General features: G+C 40.6%; 1 protein-coding gene across 1 annotated transcript in view; it reads left to right on the top strand.

Moving 5' to 3' along the window:
• plpp4 (phospholipid phosphatase 4) overlaps positions 1-20,208 on the top strand; it is a 63,642-nt gene that overhangs the window by 14,155 nt on the left and 29,279 nt on the right. The window lies entirely within an intron of this gene.

Genomic DNA, 20,208 nt, shown 5'->3' with positions numbered 1-20,208 from the left:
AACTGTGGCCCTCCACTGAAATCTGATCGTCTGATGAAACCCTACAATTATGAAATAGTATACTCTCACTCAGGGCACACAATGCTATTTACCCAATTGGCTCACTGTTATCAGACAGACTCATAATTATTTCACCAGCTTACAACTATGGTGTCAGCGGCCCATATTTAAGTAATAAAGATTAAGCAAACAATAATCATAATGGGACAGACTGACAACGACTGGATCAGGTTTACAATTACAATCATTAAACACTGCACACTTCCTGATCCTATCTTCCTACTGTCAACAGACACCGACCCACACTGAAATGGACTCACGCTGCATTCATATCACCTCGGAGGCTCCCATTTCCCGAGTTGGGAAGGCATTCCCCCGACTTGTTCATCATCTTAATAAGTTGTCGTAATGAGGAAACAACATGGATGCTACGGAGATTTATGTTGCAGAAACAGTTTGAAATTTTATTATCTCTGTTAAGCGTATGAGCCTGGAGGCAGAGTTCTGCAAGGGTCCAGTTTTGCCAAATCCGCCGCTGCCCGCACATGCAAAGCTGAGAACCAGACATGACCTGTTACCCGTAATTATCTCTAAATTCTGCACCCATGATTGAACACACATAGTCACTCATTTTTCACTCACCTGCTAACTGGTGCATCAGCTGTGCTTCTGCAGCTGTCGATGTGTTCGCCTAGCTTGCAACTAACAAAAGCTAATACTTTTTGAAACTTTTTAGAAGCAGCGGAGCCACTGGCAATGTTACTCTCTTTGAGCACACCAAATTTCTCCTAAACATCTGTCGTGGCCTTGTCATGTCCGTAATTTGGTATCCTCCGCCGGCTGTTTTGCCTTTAGTCATTCATTTTAGCCAGCAGCTAGCCTACATCACTGTCAGAACAAACAGTGGTGTCCCAGTGTTTTGCCCATTGTTTGTAATCTACTGACAATTAAATGACTAATCTCTAAAACCACTAATATATTGCCTTCCCAGACTTGTTAATGCTAATAAGCAGTCTTTCTAACTAATCAAGGTCATGTAGACATTATGTGAGTATGCAATATGTGAATAAATAAAAAGTTATCAACCAAACCAAACATTTACTTTCATTCACCTTGTTGTCAACAGACAACTACTCGGAAAGTCATGTTCTGAAATTACTGCTGATTTTTTGAGTTGTTGTTCCCACTTGAGAGGGCATTCATGTGAATTTCCCCAGTCAGGAACTAATTTTCTGATTATTCCGGCGCCACATCAATGCGGGATCAGTCTGACTTAAATTTTTATTCTGCAAATGCAAATATGGTTTTAAGACACTCTCATGCCGCGCTCACAGGGGGGTTTTCACTTTAATCAGTCAGCCTGTGTAGACCTCGTCTCAGGACCATGTAATTAAAGTCTGCTTGATTGAATTGTTCTTGACTTTAGTTGTTTGTAAGATTGGGTACAACTTAGTTCTTTGTGATTCTTTATAGAGTTTGGTAAACTCAGTGTTTACAGCGCCCTGCAACTTAAATGAAATAGACAAAAATTGATGCTGTTACTAATTACATCAGTGCTTAATTGTACAAAGATTTTCGTTCAGGCATTGTGAGAAATTGTCCACAGTTCGTTTAATGGTTTCGCTTTACTGTAAGGCAGCCGTTGTGACACCAGTTAAAAGCTCTGCTCGCCAAAGTAAACCCACACAGGTGATTTCAATTATTTTGGCTAATTAGTGCTCCTCTCAAGACTGTGTGGGCTTGACTGATGTCTCCCTCACTCCTGTTAACTTTGTTGCCTTTATCGTCCTTATTAGTGCATGGAGGTCAGTGACCTCACGGTATTCCTGCCTATAGCTTCACCCACCTTCAACCTGAGCTGACTTATAGTCAGACAGAAGCACAGGTTTTTCAGAGTCTGACCCTGTGCCTTGTCACTCCCACCCCCATTACATGAGCACCACCAAGAATGCTTAATTAACTATTATCAGTTCTGTACCCGTAAATGTCGGACAACTATAGCTGGATTACTTTGTGATACAGAGAAAACTTAAAACCCTGAGTATAAGTCACACCGAGTCTTAAAATATGTGTATCCTGTCACTATGTTTATTTAAGTTATAACTCCAAGAGGGAGTACAATGCTTTACTCACATTGGGCAAATTGGGCACTCAGGGTTGGAAGTACCTTATAAGTACCCTCATGAGCTGGGTGTCACAGCCTCTGCTGCAGCTACAACTGCAGGCTAAACTACAATAACTAACCTCCCATTGTTTTCAGAACACCTGCACGCTGCCTCTTTGGTTTCTTTGTCTCGTTCTCTTCTCTTTGCGAAATTGGCGCCCCGAGTGGGCCTCTTCACCATTAAACCGATCCGCCATTTCCAACGCGTTTGTCAGTTGAATGTTTGTCTAGGAGACAATATTCTGCACCGAATGATTGACATGAGGAGCACCTGAGCTGGCAGGGTGGTCACACTCAGCTTTTCCCTAAAAGAACATAATCAACCAGCATATAGTAAAATCCCTGTTTTACTTTGCAGTGCCCTGACTGGGATTTATCCTCACATCTCTGTATGCTAGTTGCATGCTCAGTGGCTATTCTGTGACTAACCGAAGGTACTGATATTTGCACAAGTTGACTGAGGACGCTAAAAAAAAAGGGAAATAAGTTAATCGTCTTGCACCTGGAACAAACAAATCCCTCAAGGTTTCTGAGACAACATCACCCCCTTAAAGGGAAAATTCAGCACTTTTCATGTGTGTGCTGATCGAAAATCTAGTCAGTGGAACCAATAAATTCCTCAGTGCATGCTTTATTGAAGGGTTTTTCTGCTGCATCTAGTGATGTCAGTGAATGTAAAGAAGAACTACAGGCTATTTCAGCTGAGATATCTAGTCTGGGTAGCCAGGGGGTGTGCTAGACAAGTATTTTTCGTCACCTAATGCTATGTTTTGGTCAACAAAGCAGTAGTAATTGGCTCGGGTGATCATAATACGACAACAGAAGCTCACCAGCAATGCCTCCTGGTACATGTAGGCATTGCTTTATGGCTATAAGCAAGAAAACTAATTTTCTTGGTCAATATAGCACACACTGAGGTATGTATTGCTTCAGCTGGCTACATTTGCCATCGATACTGACTGGATGTGCATGTTTTCTGGAAAGAAAATCCAAATAACATTAAAACTCATCCTCGAGAAGAGTGGTAGGCAGAAAACAAAACAATAACCTGAAGGGGAAATAAGATAAATTCAAACTGTAGCCATGAAATGTAAATAGCCTGAGGCAATGAAAATGAGTGTCACAGCGTGAAACATTCAGTATATATACTTTACAGATCAGCAGATGTTTAGTATGCTTTTATAGATTCAGGAAAGTATAGCATCACAGTGTGTTTGTTTGTGTTTGTAAAAAAAAGTAAGAGCATTTGTGTATTTTTTTGTGTGCACTTTTGCTTTGTCTTGGTTGGCATTTCAGCCGTGTGTGTGTCTGCCAGCATACATGGTAAAGTGTGTTTATGTCCATGGGTATCTATTAGTGGACTTTGGCTTCTGAGGCTGCTAATGACCAGCTTTAACACTCCGTGGGTGTTGTTGGGGGGCGTGCATGTTCGCCCTTCCTTTAAACGAACAAAGCGCACAAGGCCGGAATCTCTCTCTTGATGCTGTCGACTTTGACATTTGCCAGGATGAACAGCGAGCATGACAACACTGATAAATGTCAGCCTTGTGTCCCAGTCCCATATCTGTGTCCAACATCACAGCCAGCGTGAGTGATCAGGGTGTCTCTGTCTAATTCCTTCCACCTCATTCCCTCTTTTTTTTTTTTCTCCGAGCATGGTTACCTTCATGCCTAACTTAATAAACTCCGCACGCAAGCAGAATCGCACATGCACACCCACCGTGTGTCTTTACACACTTTCTGCTGAGATCTGTTTGCTTTGAACTGAAAACAGATTCCTTAACCTCTGAGGTGACCATAGATGTCAGTTATTCCGCCTGCAGAATTCATTATCTGCGCCTGAGCAGGCCTGTTTTTTTTTTTTTTTTTTTGACATTCATCTGTTTTAAAGCAGAGGAATGGAGTGAAAGTCAAATATGATCTTTGAACTATAGATTAAAATATTTCAAGGTTAACTGATAAATACATAAGTCCCATGGGTATTTATGCTTCAGTGGTTTAACTGAAGGATAATTACACCACTGAGGTGTCTGTGGTGTGAATAAATTCTAGTCTAGTCCTAAATGTAAAATAGGTTCAAATAGTTTAATTTAAATTCCACCAAACAAATTAGCACTCTTAATAAACTCTTCTGTTGGAAAGAGTGGAGTTTATAGTTTCTATCTAAAATAGAAATTAGGCTTCTTTAAGCAGCTATTTCAAAATCACACAGTTTCTTAATAAATGGTAGCCTCAAGAGAATAACACAGGGGACATTTTAAGCTGTGGAAATGACTTTTTCCCTGCCTGTAGCCTCTAACCCTGCTACCAGCTTCTCCTCTGCTCTCATAGCAGCAGGACCTCGTCTCCTCACCTCTGTCTCTCGCGTTGTAGAACAATGGATTAGGAGAGATGAGTTGTTGAGGGCGAGAAATATCCCAAGCCATGAGCGGTACACTGTGTTCTGTCGACACACTGCAGACCAACGCTTCCTATTGGTGCTATTGGCAGCAGTGTTCTTTCCTTTGTTATTTCTGAAAGCAATGCACATCACATGTCAGCCAGTCTTTGAGTTATTCTTAGCAGCATCATTTCTATAGTGATTTATGCATATGAATTTTGATCCTTTGAGGTTGCTGTAGGTCGTCTTTGTGGAGTGTTGAAGCCAGAGTAGCAGAGTCATCAGCTATTAGTTAACTTCAACAGAGCACTGGAAATAAGTGCCTGAGAGTATGAGCACAAATGTCATTTTATGTTAAGCGTGTTAAGTAAAGTGGACCAGTTTAAAGAAATATATAATCACAATTGTGATGCTAATTTCTATAGTGTGTGTTAGAATGGAGCTAATTTATGAATATAAAATGATTCAGTGATAGAAAACTGACTCCGAAAATCACAACACAGAGTCACATCACTCCTTAGATTATTTTCTTCACTCAGTCTAGCTCTACCAAAAGTCCTATAAAAGACTCTAAAGCTATTTAATGTGTAAAATTAGAAAAAAACTCCACTGTAGTTTACCATTAACAGCTAGCTTAATGTTAGCCCATTCCAAAATCTTGTCTTACCACAAGCGAGCAGATAAGAAGACACACAATTAAATCAGAGTTTTTTTTACAAAAGACATTTTGACAAGTCTGCAAAACAGAGGACACAGAAGCACATCTGTAAATAATAAAATGAATGGATTCCCTTTAGCAGCTTCAGTTTCAGGCTCCTGGTATTGTGCCTCTTGGCTCACTGTTTAACTGTCATGACTTGAATATACTCTTGACATTGAGCCGTTGTTAATGTTATTCATACCACTTAAGCTTTTCCTATTGTGACAGGTCACAATGTCTGTGAAAAAGGCTTATTTGACAACTTAAGAACAAAATTTTCACAGCAGTCCTTTGGACATGAAATAGGAGGGCAAACACAGGTGTTAACAATGAAGGTTCCTTTCCATTCAGGACAAACTTAAAAACTAAATTGGAAAAAAATAATTATATAAACAGTCTTCTCATCACTTAAACCGATGCTATTACACTCTAGTTATATAGTGATCGAGGATGTATGGCTCATCCAGGAAAAGTGTGGTTTCCATTGTTCAAACATTCTGACTTGAGATCGAAATATTGTCATCATTAAACTTCTGTGGTCTGGAGTAAGTGTGCAGGTGTTAGCTTTTTTCTTTGACGCTTTTTCTAATAGCCTTGCACCTACGTGATGTGCGTATAATTAGTCTCCCTTTACCTCCAGTGCATCATGGGGCCATGATTTCAGGCTCGTCCAAAAAATCCTGAACACAGAAAAACAGGTCTAACTTCTTCAGTACTAGTTCACAGTTTTTTCACACTAGCAGCAATTATTTTCCAACATGTATAGTGTTTTTAGAAACAAATAACTGAATTTCCTTTACACAGTGTTTAAACAAATGTACAGTGTGTTGATTAGTGAGATTTTGGTGGTGTTTGCAGTGTATTTTTTGACCTTTGGAGACAGCGAAGTCAGCTGTGTCTATGTGTTTCCAGCCTTTAATGCTTAGCTGAGCTAATTGCCTCCCAGCTCTGTGCTTAACATTCACAGACATGAGAATGGTATCGATCGTCTCACATAACTCTTTGAAAGAAAGCAAATAAGCATATTTCGCAAAGTGTTAAATTACATCCTGAAATGCAGTGAGTGGGGTTAAAGTAGATGAGAGGGAAAGTCAGGTACACAGAAAAGTGCACTGCAGCACTTCATTAGAGAATAACTCCTTTGCACTACTGTGTACTGCCGGAGCACTCGGGGGTGACAGCTTCCTCTATACTGTGCAAAAGAGAGAGAGAAAGCACAACAAATCTGATGAGCCGACTCCAATGGGCCGGTGAAGTCGATGCATTTACTCAGCAAGCTCAATGAATATAAGCCGTGGACCTGTGGAGCATTTGCAAAGCCTGCTGGCAAATCATCTGTGCGTGGCGGCCCGGCTCCTTTCTTTCCCGCTGTGGGTCGGAAACTTATCTCGCCGTGCCCCCCCACCATGCTTCCTTGATTCCCCAATCCCTCTGTGTCCCGTTGGCCATGTCCTGCCAGCTTCAGACCACCGCATTCCCTAATGCTGTCTCAAATACGGGCCTCTGACCTTTCTCAAAGTGTCCGCGGGGCTTTTATCGTGAACAGACACCTGTAGTCTGAACAAGCCAGCCCTCATTTTGCTTCTCATTATATTGCAGGTTCTTTAATGCACCTTCTTGAATGAGCCGGTGTGAGTGGGTAATTAAAATTAAAAGAATGACCCTGCATTTTCCACCGTATCCCCCACTAGGGTTTTGCGTGACAAGCGAAGGATGGTGTTTTCTTTTTTTTTTTTCTCTCCCTTTTAGCCAACTTGAGAAGGCATATCTCCAGGGAAGCCAGAGCGAGCAGAGTGTCACTCAGCATCTATCCCGCTCCCCTCCTCTTGGCTGCCTGTGACAGGGCCGGTGCTGTGCATTCCTCACACGTTTTGGTCAAGGCCCCGACTGTAACCACTAACATGAGCAGAGACAGAGAGGGGGGGATGTGACATTTGTTGCACTCGCAGAATTCTGGCTTGCATAGAGTCGAGTATCAGAGGCCTCCAGGAAAATACATAATGTTTTTTTAATAAATCCCAGTAATTATGTTTATTAAGAATGATTATGTTTGCTGTACAGTTTATTGTGTTGGGAATTTAGGTGAGTTTATTAAAGGAGAAATCTGTAATATGTTTACTGTAATAAATCATAATATGACCATGATACATCATCAGAGATCAAGGAATCATTAATAATCTTGTAGAGTGGAGTCTAGCAGATAGTTAGACAGGCAGTCGCTGAACTCAAAGTCCAGAGTAGGTTTTTTTTCAGAGCGGTGGGCTTTTGTTTTCAGGATAACAGGCGTAGCTTTACATCCACAGACAACTGGCAGTGCAGGACTAGTCATCGCTTGTTATTGTCAATTTATGATGTGCTCATCTTGCGTTCCTTCAGCATTCCTGCACCCGTCCTCGAGTCTGGGGAGAAACAACTCGCTCCAACCATAGACTGCGCATTACATATGACTTCAACCTATTTAATATACATTATTTGGACCACTGTACTCATTTTTGCACATGCAATTGCTACATCTTGTGCCTTTATTATTATGAGTGTATTTTTCCCCAGAGCAGGTGTCTGATTCAGTTGTTGGCTAACAATATAATTTACCCATCTGTGTCTCTCTTTTTTTAAACTCCGGCTGTGACTATGATGTTGGAAAGGGGTAAAAAAAAAAAAAAACTGCTATGCTTCTCATCAGAGGCACATTACTCCCTCAGCTCAAAGCCCGTCCCCATGCATGCTTTAGTTCTGTCTCCAAAATTCCGCCTTTAAAAGCGTCGCCATGCAGCCACACAGCTTCACCTCCGGGCTTAATACCTTCTGTTTCCACACGTTCCCCTGCAGTCCGGTCCCTTTTCAGACAAAAAAAATGCAGCCTCTCATGCGATGATTTTAGGTTTTGGGAATCCAGTGGGGATCTGCTGCTGCTAGCCTGCTTGAAACTTCCGTTCCTAAAAAGTGCAGTCATCCGCCAGCCCTCTGCAATCAGCAGCACTCATACGCACACATTAGTTGTCAAGGCAGCAGCGCTGTGCTCTGGTCTACGGGTTCAATAATGAATGAAATAAAGCGACATAATTAAATCAAGGATGTATCCACAGTCTGTCAGTCGACTCTCCTCCTTCCCCATTCTGACCCACCCCTAATCAAATTGCGGCAGCAGCGCTTTATTAAATCACTGATACCCAGTTGTCTTTATTTTAATCCAGCAGTGCCAGAGGAGACAGATTTGATTTTGCTGGGATAGCAAACTCAGGGCTTTTTTTTTTTTCCTGCACAGAATAAGAAATGGAAACTTAAGCAAAACCTGTGCTGTACTGTACTTTTTCCTTCCAGCAGTGTTCGATGTGTAAGCTGTGGATTTGCTGTAACCCACAACCCACCTGCTGTGACTCTCATCCACCAATCATTAGAAACTGTTCTTTGTTGGTTGAAACATTGTGACAGCACATTTCATAGATACACAACCCTAGAAAAGCTGATGTGAACTGAAAATATCCATAATGTGCCTAATACACTTGGGTAAAAATGTGCTTCTGACTCATTTTTACCAGGTTTAAGGTACAGTTACACATTATGATACAACCCAGTACAGTAAAATGGCCTCTAATATTGCATTAGTGATCCTTATAATGGTCAGTTTTTGTCGACACTGTAAGATTTGCCAAATAGTGCAACACAGTACATACCATAACATCTATTCAAAGGAATAGTTCAACATTTCAGGGAATATGCTTATTTTCTTTCTTGCACAACAGTCACTGTTTTCCCACTGGCTTGGAATCCCAATTAATTTTTCTTACCAGATGTTATCCAGGAGCAGCCGTAAGTCACAGCTGTAGCGTGGCTCTTATCCCCGCTCACCTCCGTAGCAGCGCGTCCAGCTGATCTGACTGCATGTTTGAAATGCCGACTGCATTTGTTGACCCTTTAACGATCTGCCGCTCTGTGTTCTGGTGTTTCACCAGTAAAGCTGGAAGAAAACAGATTAAAGGCTGAGAAAAATATAGTTCGAAGGAGCTACTTGACGCTCATCTACATGCGCAGCCATTGCCAATAAAATAATGATCAAATAAAAAAATAATGAACTGTAATAATGTACCGCTTTGAATTTTTTTTTCTCTCTCCCCTATCTGCCCGGTCAGTACGTCCTGTCTGGTGCAAAACATTTTTTGGTAGAAAAAAAACCCCTGTAGAAGGAGGTACAACACAGCACGGTGTCATCGGTGTCAGCTTGTTGAGGTAAAATCCATACATACTCCTCCTGATACTGACAGTATTTTCTGGCTCTGTTTCTGCTTTCTTTCTCGCTTATTTACTTCTTGGTTTCAACCACAAATCGATTTTATTGATTTTCATCTGTCATTCATTATCAAAAGCCTTCCTGCTCACAGTGAACATGACTACATTTGTTGCTTTCTTCTCGTGTGATTGCATTGAAAATAGGAATATTGAATATAAAATGTGGATTAATCGAACTTACCTTTAAATTTTTTATTTAACTTATTATAGTATACTCATTTTCAGAATTATACATGACTTATATTTTTGAATTAGCATTTTATAGAAACCTCAAGTACCCACTGCCAGACTCCAAAGTGCCCCTAGGGATACTAGAAATTTGAGAAACACTGACTCAGAAGACTTCAGAAGATCAATACTTCTCTCACGTCTGCTCAGTAATATGGAGCTACAGCCAGAAACTGGTTAGCTTAGTTACCATATTAACATGATACTAATGCCAACTTACAGCAACTTAGTCCTTCTCTCCCAATGTGCATCTTGCCTCTCTGGTTCTTCATGCAAATTAAAAGACTAATATACGCACTGTGTGTGAGGTGAAGTCATCAGTTTTATAATAATAGCACCTTTAACACCAAACATTTTCTGTAGCGCTCCTCACCAGTTCAAAAATAGATGATTAGAGAACGCAGACTTAAGAGACTGAGACCGAACACTTTGATAAAACACATCATTTACTGAAAGGCTTAAAAGAAAAGGTGCGTTTTAATATATTCGTACAGTGTTTTGATCCATTGCATGATTGCCCTTTTAGTTTGAAACTGGTCTTTACAACAACTAAAGGCCTGTGTCAGAGAGCTTAGAGGTGTTGAGTGGCTGTCCAAGCAGTATGTTGGTGATTTGTCCACTCCAGAACAGCCTGTCCGCGTGCCAGCCACCACTGGGACAAAACTCGGCCAGGAATCAGACAGCCAGGAAATAGTCCGCTCCAACATTCCCTCCCTTCATTCTGTATCTCTTATTCTTTCTCCTTGAAATTCTCCACCTCAGTGTCACTTCCACCATTTTAATCCCTATTTTTAGATATAAGCCACACTGAGGCCAAAGCTCTCAACATTTACCACTGACCATTTAGCTTTATTGAACAGCCAAATTCCCCAGTAGGATTTGATAGCGTGTGAGAAGAGGAATGGGAATTTACCAGTAGTAAATGAACCAGAAGACGCATTGAACAGAGAAGGATGGGAATTTCCCTCAGGGCTTTTACACAACCTCTGATCCTAATAGCTTGTAAATCTCAACAGTCACTTTCCAATAGCTCCCTGCTTCATGATTAAAAGATTGCAGTAATAAGTAGAGGGGGACATGTGGGTGCCATCAGACTGAGAGGAAGGCGGTGGTGATTGCACACCTCTGATTCGGTGGAAAATGTCATTTTAAATTCTGTTCCAGATCTAGCAGATGGTCAGCTCCAATTTTTTCCCCCATCATTCCCGTCACTGCGCAGACATAACTGGCTCCTAGCTCAGCTGCTCGCCATAAATGTGCACCTTGTGAGAGTGCAGAAGCAATCAAATGTGGACGGACACAATGCCCCGCATCCTTTTGAGTATGTCTCTGGATTGCATCAGGCACTCTTGCAGTCATACCTGTGAAAAGCCCTGGTGCAAAGTGCGACAAAGTTCGGAAAATGGCTTAACCCTCGGCACTTACGAAGGACAAGACTTGCCCTGAGCAAACTCTAAGACACCCGAACGGACCTGTCTGTGTGGGGCTGTGCACCTCTGTGTCGTGGACATTGTAAAGCTCACTGATATTTGCCATTTCTCTTGAGAGGTGAAGGTCACACACTCTGTCTGCTGTGCAGTGTCGCTGTGCAGTGTTAAAGCGTCTCTGTGGCCTCCTGCACCTGTAGATAAATGCTGAGTGACTGTAGTTTAATAATGGCTCTCGGCGTTTGGCTCCATCTCAGCCAACCCCTGCTAGCAGATATAATGCGATCAATATTGATGAAAACGCTCAGCCTCTGTTTGGATATATCTGTGATAGGCTGATGCACGAAAACACACGCACGCACACACACGCATCAATCAGCCAAAAGATTATTTTCAAACTTAGTTTTGTGAAAGCTTGCCTGAAGTTAATACAAGTAAGCTATTCCGCTCTTCTTCTGTGTGCCTCATTACTTCACAGAATAACGAACTAATTAAGGAGAAATTTCTTGACTTTTTTTTACTCTCTGTCAAGGTGGCACGGCAGAAGATATGTATTCCCGAGGCCATAGCCACAGATTCTGCCCACAGTGCATTGTAAATCAAGAGCTTTCAAATTAGCTGCTCTGTATTGTTCTTGATGCTGTTGTGTGCTAAATCTCCCAGGCGTTTCAGCGAGGGAAGAAAGAGAGAGATCTGGAGAAATAATTCAGTTTTATTTCCTTGGCTGTGGCTGGGGCTTGTCAGATTTACATAGAATATGCATCTAACAGAGAAGGATAGGAATTGCTGATGATAAATTACCCCAATTGCAAAGCTTTAATGAAGAGGAACAGGGAAGAGGCAAAAAGCTGAGAAGTTCCCGAGTTGGGAAAGGTCAGATGTGAAGATTTAAAACCAAGGCTACAGGGTGCTTATGGTCTGCTCTTTGTGTAAATTAATGTGGATGTATGCGGTTTTCCCTGTGTCCACTGAGCATGAATGTACAATTAAACTATTTGCAGAAAAATGATTTCCACCATTATAAATCTCTGCAGTTTTTTTTTAGTTTTTCAAAAGTTTGATGCAAACATCTTAAAGGGCAACTTATGTTTTTGTGTCTAAGTGACTAATGGGGACAATTTCTGAAATTGGTCCAGACTTGAAGTAGAGTGCTGCAGCCAGCAGAAGTGAAACTATAACACTGTCCCTGTGGGCAACTAAGCACTGTCAAAGTCAGCTGAAAGTGCCTGTTTTTGCCACTTAGTGTCTGACAACATTATGGAAATGATCACTACAGAGAGAGACTTTAAAGAGTAATATATGTTTTGTTTAAGCAGAAACATCTGTGTTATTGCTTTCGCCAAAATAGTCTAACTACCTTCCATTCGAATGTGACAGAAATGAAATTAAACACACTGAAACATTTTGATTTTGCTAAACATTTTGCTAAAGTTTGTTCACAATAAGCAATAATACAGCTATTTGTAGTTAAATAAAATGCATATCACTCTTCACAAAAAGGTAATTAAATGCATGAGCAGTTTCGGCACATTATCATTGCTGCCATATTATTACTTTACCCAGAAGCAACAAGTATTGTAAGGGGTTACAATTTTTAAAACAGTAATTATACTACAGTTACTGATAAAGTAACCCTGTGTTATATGAATTGATTTTTGTCCTAGGTAGTGATGTTCATCCAACTCTGCATGTCTGCATAAATGATCCACCTGCCATCCACCCAAATGATTTTTTTTCTCCTATTTAGAGAATCGCACCTGTGCCCATCCCTGTACACTTTACTCTTTTTAAATGATGTTGAGCAACACAGGCTTTCCAGGTGAGTAACGTCACTGCAGCAAATATGTGAGAGATTCAAACAGCAAAACTGAAAACTAGAGTTATGGGAAACTCTCCAGAGGAAACGGAATTAAATAATTAAGTAAGTTGCAGCCCTGTATGTAAACGCACACACAGCCTTTGTCTCTCTGGTGGGGGGACGCACCCTCTTTCTCACCGGCGAAGCCCCCCCGATGTGGTCCATGTGCCGAGTCCGCAGCAGGCGTCGCCACCACAGCTGACATCAGCCCACAACAAAAGCTTTCTGGCTGCTAATAGTTCACTGGATCCACAATTACACTTTGAAGTGCAACAAGGTGGCCATCAAGGTACGGCACCCCAACAGGGTGATGCATCCTGGAGGGGTTTATTTTGCAATAATCACCTGCTATTATACAGCTCATTACATGATTACTTACCAAAAAAACTAATTAAAATCGAGATAATAAAATGATAATTGAAAAGAATTGTATTGCTCCTCCAGAGTCTATGATTAGAAGTGCATCCATATCAACAGTCTGTTCTTCATACAGAAATAACAGAGTGGAGAATGCTGTAATCGCTCAATCTGTCTGGAATATTTAACAAAACCATGTAATAAAGTAGTATAATAAGTAATATAACCAGTTACTTTTGACACCAAGTAATAAGTAAAGTAACATTGTTACTTTTTAAAGGAGTAATAAGAAAAAGTAACGTCTTGCACTTCTTGAATTATTTGCTCAACACTGCTTAAAACAAACAAACAAACAAAAAAAAATATATATATATTATCAAGCATTTTGAGTGTGTTTTGACAGTGTGAAGTTGTCCAGAGGGATCACACTGCAGCTCAGTTTCGCTCAGTTTCTGCAGTGGTCTCCCTCAATACTGGACCAATTTCAAAAACTGTGATCCCAATTAGTCGCTCAGAGACAAAAAACAAAAACGGGGTCCAGGTTCAATACCAAAGTTACCCTTTAAGAACTGAACATATTCATCTTTAGACTTCCCAAGTTGTGAGTTAATTTATAAGCTGTAGTTTGGCCCCTATAGAGGCCATTATAATGTGTCTACACAGAGCAAACAGAGGCTGATAAAACAGAAGGAGGTGCTCCCCAGGCAGCCAGCAGGCGGTGCTGAGTTCAGGGCCTTTTGTGTGCCTTGTGTTTATGGGTGCTTAGAGAGCTCTTCTGTTGGGGCCAGAGATCATGTCAGAGGGCCTTGGGTTTCATTGGAGCAGTGATGAGTCTGCTTGAAAGATGGGATTTCTGGAGAGACTTTGCTTCATGCTTGGTCTTTCAAAGTATTTCTTTGTCTCTCCTCTATAGCTCCTGCTCTCACGGTCATTTACATTAGAGCACTCTTCCCACAGGTCTACAAGCCTGGAAAAGAGCAGAAACGTAAAAGGAAAACGCCTCAAACAAAGCCATAAATGACGTGTCCTGTAAAATATAACTCTTTTGGCATCTAACCAAGCATTTAGCCTGTGTGAACGTGCCAGTTCTTCTGTAATGCAGCCCACCATCACCTTCCGCTCGCTCTCTGCCTCTCTCTTTGAGTCAGTGTGATTACAATTATTTCCCAGCAGGATAAATTGGGGTGCATGCTGCGTATGTCATTACCCATCCGGCTCTGACATTAGCCCTACTTATGTGACTGTTATCCGCATTGTCCTTCCTCCCTCGCAGGGACAAATGCATCCCCTGTCATCACCCTGTAAATGATGCACTTCCTACTGCTTTCATCTCAGGCTGTAAATTACAATAAAAGTGAAATTAATTTCCATGAAGGATAGGCTCCTCTACCCATGGAATCAGGGATGAAGTCTTGATTAATTCCAACTGTGTTTGACGTTTGGAGCCTGGAGCCCTTAAAGCGCGCCCAAACCATATTGGAGCCTTTCTTTTAATAAAGTATATCGTTGGGAAAGAGAAGACGAGGCAAAACTCAATCTGAATCTTGAGCCAAGGGAGACCCTCTGAGGGTGGTATTGATTTGTTGGATGAGATTGGATACAAATTCTCCAAAAGGAGGAATATAATTACACGTCCGAAAGGCATTTTAATTTTGAGCTTATGAAAGTGATCATCCCCGGCAAACAAGGTGATGTAGAAAATACAGCGCCGTATGAAATTTCGAGATGTTCTTTGCTATCCTTAGTTGCATCAGTTTATTGAATTTCTTTTGTCAGTACAAAATATTTTCTCATGCTGTTTTTAGATACGTGAGGAACAGTTAGAAATTATTGCCCAACATTTATGGCTGTATGAGGGGAGGTTAAATTTGAGCCGAGCACAGAAATGGCAGAATCCACCAGAACCAGATAAAGGGACACTTCATCCCAAAATCAAAATGCATATTTTTCCTCTGGCTTGTAGTGTTAATTATCCATAGTTGCTGAGTTTTGAAACTATTGGCCATTGAGATGTCTACCTTGTCGCAAATGTAATTGAATTAAATGTCATTCAGCTTGAGGTGCTCAAAGGACCAAAAAATACATTTGAAAGAAATCAACATTGGTGTCTTTTTCCAGACTGTAGGACCTAGTTACTCATGTAGGAACAACATGATTTAAATTAGAAATAAAGTAGTTTTGGTAGATTCTACTGCAGAAAGACAGCAGATCTGTGGATTATCTTGAATCATAATTTCTGAGTTTTTCACACTGAATTTTTATGCTTTGAGCACCACAAGCCTAGTGCCATTTTGCCTCATTATATTTGAGAGGAGGCAGACATCTCTACAACTGATGTCTCCAAAACTTGACAACACACATAAAACTATTCTAAAAAAAAAACAAAACAGATGTATGTTTGGTTTTGGGGTGAACTGTCCCTTTTAAACTACTATATCAAGAGGTAATTACACAACATGGGACGGGGATTATTTGAGAATGCAGGGAAGTTGAGCCACCCTTTGTTTCCTGCAACCAGAAACAAAATTGGTCATGTGATTACACATTTTTGAAGGGCCATCCGCTTTACTCACCCTGTGATGGAGAGAGCTCTCAGGAAGAAATGCCACTTTTAAATAAATAAAAAAAGGTTTTGCCATTCAAAGTGATTTTTACATGTCCAAGTTGTCATGATTCTTGTGTTTGAACAATTACAGACAAGACTGAAAAAATCTCACACGTGTTAGAGCTTTAGAAAGTTACAATATGAAGCTCTACTGTTAACATGATGTTAGCTCTAAACTTTAGGATGATATGAGTTTATTAAAAAGGCAGCGGTGAGGTAATCTGAGACAAAAGGCCTGTGGGGAGACGAGCCAGCGGCTCAACTCGTCCCAACTTATAATCTTTATTCAAGTATTATTTTACCGTAATTCCACAATGCATTCTTGCATATTATCACCAAAATTATTTGACATTTTGAATTAGACCAGGGACTCAAGTCATCAAATCTCCAATGAAAAATGTGAGACAGAGCCTGCAGACCATATAAAAAAACGTGGCAATGTTTCATGGTCTAAGTGCCTTGAAATGTCGTGAACTGGCATTTGAGTTGGCACAATGAAATGACACTGATGTCCCTCCAAGAGAGGTTAGTCTAAGTATGCATAATAAAAACTGGCAATATTAATAATTATTTTCCCCTGGAAACCTGCATCATCACCTTGCCGCTAGCATATAGAGGAGCACCCATGTGGCTCGACTCGCTCTCGCCTTAGGCTTAATTTACCCCTCATTGGCTTTTGGAAAGTCATATTTTGCAAACTGTTTATTTTAGATCTAAAGTGATTATTCCCATGGATGCACCGCATCCTGAAATATATGTACATATTTAAGTTAAAGACATTACTTTAAAGATACCTCAAGTGAAAACTGGCTAAACTCAAACCCCTATACAGATATTGATCCATAATAATCCATAAATGGTGACAGATCATTGAAAATCTGATAGAAGGGCCCATCTTTTGATAATCGACATGTTTCTTTTCCTGTTGCAGCAAATCTGTGCATGCTACCTGCATTCTAATGTGAACCCATGAAAACAAATATTGTGAAGATGAATTTTATCCGTAGTTACCTGGGGGGGAGTGTGTGCCTCAAACTCATTAAGACGTTAGGGGTTGGATGCAAGATAAGCCTTGCAGAGTGACAGGTATTTAATGACTTGAGAGCTGTGTGTGTGTGTGTGTGTGTGTTAATAATAGGGGAGGTGGAGGGTGTGTCACTGTGTGTGTGTGTGTGGATTCAGGTGGGGGTCTGTCTTGACTGACTCTATCTGTCATTGCTTTATCTCTCTGTTTTTAATCCCTTGGGACTAAAATAACGTTCCCTGTCACTGATATCTGAACAAGAGAGCTGAGGAGAGGACAAGCAGGGAAAACAGTGTAATTCACAAAGCATATTGTGTGTCATTAGCACAGCGTAATTTATTGTGCACCACATACCGTAAATGTAATGCGGCTGAAGTGAATCATGCACCCGGGCTCAGCAAGGTGTAAAATGAGCTAGTACTGATTAGGCTGCTCTCTTGTGAAAGCATCATGACACATAGTTATCAGCGGACCAACAAATAGACTTTCCACAGTGTGTAATACGCTGCATGTCTTTTAGAGAGATTAAAAACGTATAATTGATTTTCCTGTAGCTTGGGGAGAGAGGGGAAAATAAGAAAATTTGTTGTACACGAATCAATTTTTTTTTTTTTTTTTATCAAGGAGAGGTTTTGCAGAAGATGCATATGCCTTTTAGCCAACATTTCCACAGTTAGATTCACACTGAGGAGCAGCACAGGATCCAGGACATCCTCACACTTTCTGCCGCTGGCCGGGGAGCTGCTCTAGTGGAGCAGATGCATGATAAATGCCCCGCCGAAGGGCATGTAGTTGTTTGGGAAAGAGAAATTGCTTTTTCCATTTAGGGTGAAGAAGTTCATCTGGAGAATGAACTGCTGGACCAGAGAATCCTTCCACAAAATTATTTTTTTCCAAAGATTTTAAAATTAAGATATGTTTATAATTTATAATATATTTTTCATGATAGCCATATTGACATGAAATTATAGGGTAAACTCAGGTGTCACCAGTGGTACTCATTAAGGTCCTGTTCCATTTAGTGTAGCAGAGCTTTTCCGGCAGCACCCTGATTCTGTTTGACCTGAATGTAACTTTAATTAGAATTATTGGTAACACCTGTATTTACACTTATTTAAGGTAACTGCTTTTATCCTTACTGGTCGTTGTGAGCTAGTTGCTATAACTTCCAGGAAATCACAGGATACGTCAGAAAATGAAGAAGGAAGTCGGGGGATTAAATGTAATGTGAGTTAAACTTAATTGCACTTTCTTGTTCATGAATCTGATTTTTGGTGAATGAAGGTAACAATCACACTTCACAACATCATCAAACCATGTCTTTTGTTTTCGTTTTAATGTGAGAGAGACCCTTAGAGCCAGAATTTACAGATTATGCATTTAAGCAGTACTTCTACGAAGCCATGAATGAATGTAATAGATGTAAATGTCAAGCCGCTAACCTTTACTAGCAAGCCAAGTAGCCTAATAATCCATTTGGTTTTTGGAATATATAAGCCATTCATCAACATCAGTCGTTCCCAAATGACACGAACAGATTGAACAATATTTATTGTATGAAAGTAGATATTGCGACAGTATTTTTTTTCAATATTTAGGTTGATTTGGTCAAGTTTTCATTTGCATCACAACCTCTTGCTGCGTCACAGCTGGATGTCTCATCCATTGACATACATAAAGATGGACGCTGCAGCTCCGCTTCCTCCCACTGTAGAAAACCGAAGCAAAATATCCCAGATATGGGTGCTGCCATCTTGTGCTGGTGAAGTCATGTGTAGCCACAGTAGTGATCAGTGGTGGAGCTGTGCTTTCAAGGTTTGCACACACAGCTGACCAAAAAATAGCTACCTATTGTATTTCAAATGCTTCTTTATTCTAAATAAATGGAATAAGTGATCTAGATGGTAAAAAAAAGTGTCCATTACTACTGACCTAGCTACTTATTTAAACTGTTCCATTACTTTTAATGAATAGAATCACTGATATAAATAGTTTAAAAAAATATTAGGCCTATATATTGTTATAATTAATGTGTTGTGGGCTGGGGTGCTGAAGGGTGTGAAAAAGTCAGTCCCAGAATCTTTTGCAGCAGCCCTTTGTGTGCAGCTATACTTTTGATATATATTTGAAGTTGCAGTTTCTTAGTTGGTCACTCTAAATTGCATGCACAGGGTGAGATAGGAAGACCGTAATAATAACTTTCCCATTCCACTATTTTAATGTGTCCTAAATTTCCCTTATGACAGAATTTCTGTGATCGTTTTTTTCTGTTCTTTTTGCTTGAAGACAATGTTCCAGCAACACGGTCCCAGCAACCCTTTAAAAACCTGTATCTGGTGAATTTAGTGTTTTAAATATTTGGAGCCGTCTGTGGCCCTAGGAAGTACAGTATCTCACAACCCAACTGCGGAACAGAGCAGCCTATTGAATTGTTTTAGAGCACAGTGACAAAAAGGCTTTGTTGAGACGACAGAGAACAAGGTCGCGTCTGACAGATCACTGGGTGGCCAGGGAGGGCTGGAGGAAGCTGGAGCATGCTAATTTGTTCCCTCTCGGTGAGAGTGTGAAACAGAAGGAAACGGCAAGGCTCTTCAGCGCAGGTGATCTTGGATAAAGCCGCCCAGCTTACACGACCTCAGTGGAAAGACCAACAGGTCCTCTTTTGCTGTGCCCTGCAATTAGAGAATTGTAAGAATGACCAGACTGTGGACACACCTCTTAAAAGTGCAGCCAGTAACCTAATCCAACTAGAACAATATTAAAGTAATGTAACTTGATTACTTTCCATTACTTTTGGATTACAGTAGCCTACCAAATATGGTGAAATTGTTCAGCCTAATGTGTTTAGCTACAATTATGTGCATTTTAATGTTTGTTGGTTTGTTTATTACGCTATTCACACTTAATACTCAAACTTCAGGTAAACTGCTGTAAGCTTTTTCACACCATCCCTGTCAGACCCAAATTATTTCTCTGTAGTAGTGGTACTAACAGGTTAATTAGCAAACCGTGGTCCGTGTAGCTAACCTTAGTATTGGTCTGTATAGGCTGACATTTTTTCGTAAAATCCAAGAGGACACAGGGTTCCCACAGGATGGGAGTCGAATGAACTATTCATCATGGGACTGGGATGGAGCAGGAAAAAAGAGTCAGTGGAAATGGGAATAATGATAACAAT

Source organism: Lutjanus erythropterus, chromosome 14, assembly GCF_056507025.1.
Source record: "Lutjanus erythropterus isolate fLutEry1 chromosome 14, fLutEry1.hap2, whole genome shotgun sequence".
NCBI lineage: Eukaryota > Metazoa > Chordata > Actinopteri > Lutjaniformes > Lutjanidae > Lutjanus > Lutjanus erythropterus.
Note: the sequence above shows the minus strand (reverse complement) of the source record. Positions and strands in the feature narration are given on the sequence as shown.